Source organism: Eurytemora carolleeae, unplaced genomic scaffold (genome assembly GCF_000591075.1).
Source record: "Eurytemora carolleeae unplaced genomic scaffold, Eaff_2.0 scaffold81, whole genome shotgun sequence".
Taxonomy (NCBI): Eukaryota; Metazoa; Arthropoda; class Copepoda; order Calanoida; family Temoridae; genus Eurytemora; species Eurytemora carolleeae.
This window is the reverse complement of record NW_019396041.1, coordinates 488,387-494,504: the sequence shown is the minus strand read 5'-3', so window position 1 is coordinate 494,504 and position 6,118 is coordinate 488,387.

The window sequence follows — 6,118 nt, the reverse complement described above, 5'->3', positions numbered from 1 at the left end:
ATACATGTATATATATAATTATAAATGACCGGACAAGATACATACATGTATATATATAATTATAAATGACTGAATTAAAATACTATTTAAATATATATATATAGTAAAGGTTTATTTGTATTTACTGAATCTAGTTTTGTAAATATAATTAAATCTCAAATTAGAATAGAAACCGATTACTCAGTAGTCTAATTCACAAAGCAGAGAATAGATCAATGGATTTCATTCTCATTTTATGTTTTTTTTAACAATTTGTTATAATAGTTGTATGGTGCGTTTATGTTTTTTTTAACAATTTGTTTTATTTTAATTTTATAAAGGTTTTTAAAAAAGATAACTACAATCTTGTACAATATTATTTTAACACCGTAAAAAATATTGGTTATTTTTTATAAAAAGATTTCTACATTTTCTGAAAATGAACGAAGTGGAAAGTTTTGAAAACTCGTCTAAACATAAAACAAGGGGATAGAAAGGTTAATTACCTGAATATGCAAATATATGGCCGGACATGTAAACAGTACACAATACTCAAACATTGTACATATTTACAACAATACAAATACTAAGGTTACACTGCAAACAGAGGACTTATAGAGTCAAATAGAGACCAACAGATGAACAAACAAACAAACAGAAAGACCATAATAAATAGAGAAACAAAAGGCGTGAAAGCTTTAAATCAAAAAGCTTTAATATTTCAAACTTAGTTTATTTGATCCAACATTCATAGTTTGAAATATCTAAAGATTAGAAAAATCAGATTTTGTGGGAAGAATTTTAGTTTCTACCGACTTAAGCATGTTTGGGACCAACCTCAAATAAAATAGTATTTTTACATGTTTAAGTTATTTTGTTAGGAAACCAAAATAATTAAAAGTCTGGAATGTTCACCCCACAGAATTCAACATATTTTGCCAATTTTTAAAAATAACTTTGCCACTGATAAATTTGTGCTCCCCCCCCCACCCCTAGAAATCCAGTATACGCCCCTGACTATACAAGGTCTGTTGAATGACCTATATAATATAAATCTATAAGCTGGGAATGTAAAGAATGAGAAATACAGTATATTTGGAGATGACAGAAGAATTTTAAGATTTTAATTAAACTTTAGGCCAAAATAGAAACTTTGCTAAATCTTACGATGTCTACCTTTTGTTTCTCCTTCTAGAGTTCGGATTCACCAGCTACCGACGCTTTTATGTCTTCATCTAGAATTCGGATTCACCAGCTACCGACGCTTTTATGTCTTCTTCTAGAATTCGGATTCACCAGCTACCGACGCTTTTATGTCTTCTTCTAGAATTCGGATTCACCAGCTACCGACGCTTTTATGTCTTCTTCTAGAATTCGGATTCACCAGCTACCGACGCTTTTATGTCTTCTTCTAGAATTCGGATTCACCAGCTACCGACGGTTTTATGTCTTCTTCTAGAATTCGAATTCACCAGCTACCGACGGTTTTATGTCTTCTTCTAGAATTCGAATTCACCAGCTACCGACGCTTTTCTGTATATTTATAGAGTTCGTATTCACCAACTAGCGATGCTATTATATATTCTTCTAGAGTTCGTATTCACCGACTAGCGACGCTATTATATATTCTTCTAGAGTTCGTATTCACCAACTAGCGACGCTATATATGTTCTTCTAGAGTTCGAATTCACCAGCTAGCGACGCTATTATATATTATTCTTCTAGAGTTCGGATTCACCAACTAGCGACGCTATTATATGTTCTTCTAGAGTTCGAATACACCAGCTAGCGACGCTATTATATATTATTCTTCTAGAGTTCGGATTCACCAACTAGCGACGCTATTATATATTCTTCTAGAGTTAGGATTCACCAACTAGCGACGCTATTATATATTCTTCTAGAATTCGGATTCACCAACTAGCGACGCTAATATTTATTTTTCTAGAGTTTGTTGAATTCTGCGGGGTGCAAAATATCGTTGGCTCCTCTTTAAAGTCATAACTTGAGTCTACAAGTGGTCTTTCATTCCAGAGTTTTATTTATTTTAGTTTCCTATTCCTGTCATATAACTTTTCAAGAAAATGTGTGCGTCCAAAAAGAAAAAAAAGTGTTCTGTTCTGCGCTTTCGTTTTACAAATAAAGAGTTATAACACTTTGCAAGGAAGGTTTACTTTAACAAACAAACATTTTCTCATCCCTGAATCTTTACAACCTAATTGTGTAAAACTTTGATATTTTAAACTTACACTACTGGATCTACCATAATTTATAGTTTGAAATATGAAAAGTCTACGAGATCGGGTTGTAAAGATCAAGGATTAGAAAATCTGAGTTCGTTGTGGCAAAAACAATGCTGACGATTTTTACGCACACAACTGACGGATGAGAAAATAAAATTTACGACTTGAAAACATAAATCATGTTGAAAAAAGTAGGCTGTAGCTTGTTTATACTTTGACTGAACCCAATTTATCTTTATGTACAATTCTCTGCTTCCTTTTGTTAAAATAATTAGATTATAACATAATTTTATATTTAGGTACAAAGTCCAATTTTCCTTTGTTAATGTATACAATAAGTAACTAACATCAATTATTCTTTACAAATTCTTCAAATAATAAAACATGGATCTTAAAGGGACTGTCAACACATTTCTCTGTAGACCCTCCATTATAAAATTGGTCTCTTTAAACCTTTATCCGAGTAACAAGATTATCTTGAAAAATGATCAATTCTGTCAATTTCCTTTCTGGTCTCTGCAGGATAGAAAATTAGCCGAAATTTAAAAAAATTCCATTTTTAGTTTCAAAACAAGGATATCTCGTCAATATATTTCAGACAAAGATTTAAATCGTATTGTTAAACAAATAGGTTTTAATCAATTTGGATGAAACCTTTAATTTGACATATTGCATTATTGGTCTGGATAAAAGTAGATTGTACTTTGGGAATTGAACCCTATACTATTTCTATGTTTGGGGTCACGTAGTACAGATAAATCAATATATCATGAAATCTGATTAGGCAGGGTATAAATATCACATTAATAAAATTATATAATAGGTGTACATGAGTTAGGCAGGGTATAACATTGCATGAATAAAGTTATATATTAGGTGTACATGACTACGAGCAGAATCAGGTGTAATATACAGAGCGTCCCATATCATATAAGATTATCTCAAAGCTTATAACGCCAAAATTCTCACATAAAACTCTAAAACCTGGTATTTATCCTAAAAAATTTATGTATAAGCCATATGCATTTTTTAAAATGATTCATTCTTTTTTAATTTTCAGATTAGTCCCTTAAAGGGTGTGTTGCGAAAAATGAAAGGGGGTATAGGTATAGGTATAGGCTTACGGCGAAAAATAATCACTTTTGATCGCTACTAATCTTACTTCTATCTGTTGCTTCTATAAGGAGAAAATTGTTTAAAACGACTTATTCTGAAGAACACGTAGCGTCTATACAAATTTAGAAGTTAAAACATGCGACTCATATCGTAAAATAATCAATTTAATTACAAACAATTCATTCAGATATCGCAACCTAAAGTCATCGATTATTTTTGACGCATTCGTATATGCCACGTGGATTTAACAGTTCTGTCAATATTTCAGAAAACTGCATGTGACTTTCGATCACAATTTGACTCCTTTTACATAATTTTATAGCCTTTTAACATAAATATTTTTTTTGTTGGCATATACATTTTGAATAGAAAAGTATAAAACAAACAAATCTGTAAGTCTAAAGTCTGTTGAGTTATAGACGAAAACACATTTGATTTCAAATAAAAGAAACCGAATGCTTCTCTCTCTGGTTAGTTCGGGGCGATGCGGCCAAATATTTGCAGGGGCACGTTGATTAGGACTAATTAAAATAAACAAACCATACTGACGTTCACATCCCATTCATTGTAAATACGTTTTTTAACGATAAGCGTCTAACGATTATCAGTCCCTTTAAGCATGTGAATTCGACCCTTTAATGGAGCTCCTGGTTCTTCAAATAATACACTGAAGAGTTCACAGTTGTAGAAAATATTAAATTATTGAAGACTATTTCTAATATTTAGCTATATATCAACCCTTCCCATACAATCATTAGCCTAAATACAATCAATAGTAAACAAATATAAAGGAATTGGGGTTATCTATATATATTTGACAGACACTGTTTGTTTGTTTGTATCCAGTAATTGTTAAAAAGGCCCCATCTTTTTGTGGCCACTTTTAAATCTGAAATTGAAAAAATTACCCAGGAAGAAAAATATGTAGATTTTATAAATCCATCATTGTTAATATAAAAATGGAGTATTACAATTCCGAAAAAAAGAGAATAGTTAAACAAAATATAAACCCTAAAATTGTTACTAGAATGAAAAAGCGAAGCGCCCTAGTCTACATTTTTGGCTCATCTGTTTATGGCCGGCCAAGATTGATAAATTTTGCCTCGAAAAAAATGTCGACTTTTACAATTTTAAAAATCCATCAAATAAATCAGAAAAAACTACACAAACCTTTTTGATTTTATTGAGTACGATGACAAAATGGCTGATTCAAAATCAACAGTTAAAACTAAAATTGTTACTAGAAAAGGGACGTCATTGTGCAGCGCCCTTAAAAGCATAGTGAAAATTTTTTACCCCCCCCCCCCCCCCCTCCCAAGGAGAAATTGAGTTTAAGGTGCATATTTTGTTTAATTTTTGCACATTTTGTATTGACGAGGCAGCTTTTTAAGTCCTACCTTTTCAATTACCGTACCATACTTACTTATGATATTTTTAAGCCCTGAGTTGGAAGTTTTTAAAGTAACAAAACGCTTTTTTTCTAGCTTCAGACTCATTATATAATTAGTTGTACTGTAGTAAACACCTATACTGCATAACAATTTCTGAAGAAGCATCTATCCAGGTTCAATCCGTCTGCTTTCAAAGCCAAACAGGACACAATCCACATGGCTGCAATCCCGTGACTAATCAACGGCACCACACAGGGCGCGATCTTGCTAGCTATCGATGTCAATACAGACACTAGCAATCAATTGATCAATGTCTCAACCAGTTAGTTAACAATCCAATATGGGTATGACGGAGTTATATATTATCTACGTTCATGGAATGGGTTAATCGCAATACAGGATTTGCGTAATTTCTATATGAGCAAGGTACGATGTAAATTACAATAGGCCTCAATTTTGCTACAGTACTACATAGAAAGAATATGAACTGTATTGTGCAAAACAAGTAAAAGATGAAAAAAGAAAATAGAAACGGGGAACTGTATTTGCAATAATCTTCATACAGTAAACCCAACACTAGAAACTGTATGCTTAAACTTTAGAATAATACTAGACCAAGGAGTTACTTCATTTACTTCATTCTATTCTATTCAACTTATAATATCTATTTAACTTAGAATTTAAAGGGACTGACAACGAAATGTTTACTGTGGTATCATTTAATTAAGGACTTTTACAGTGAGAACCAGAAAACTTTGGAATTAGAGGACTACATGAAAGTAATGATTAACTGTATTTGATGTTGTTGAAAAACAAATAGTTTCACTATTGTAACTTATTAGATTAGATTAGATTAGTTAAATGGGTTCTGTTTACACTGCACTGCAATAGCTGTGTCCACGTTCATTCGACCATTTAAACGTCCTTGCGAGCAGTGCCACTGGAAACATCAAGTTCACTCCTTTTTATATATTCCAAAAAGTCATATTATCAAGTTTACTCCTTTTTATATACTCCAAAAAGTCATATTATCAAGTTTACTCCTTTTTATATACTTCAAGAAGACATATTATCAAGTTTACTCCTTTTTATATACTCCAAAAAGTCATATTATCAAGTTTACTCCTTTTTATATACTCCAAAAAGTCATATTATCAAGTTTACTCCTTTTTATATACTCCAAGAAGGCATATTATCAAGTTTACTCCTTTTTATATACTCCACGAAGGCATATTATCAAGTTTACTCCTTTTTTATATACTGCAAGAAGGCATATTATCAAGTTTACTCTTTTTAATATACTCCAAAAAGTCATATTATCAAGTTCACTCCTTTTTATATACTCCAAAATGTCATATTATCAAGTTCACTCCTTTTTATATATACTCC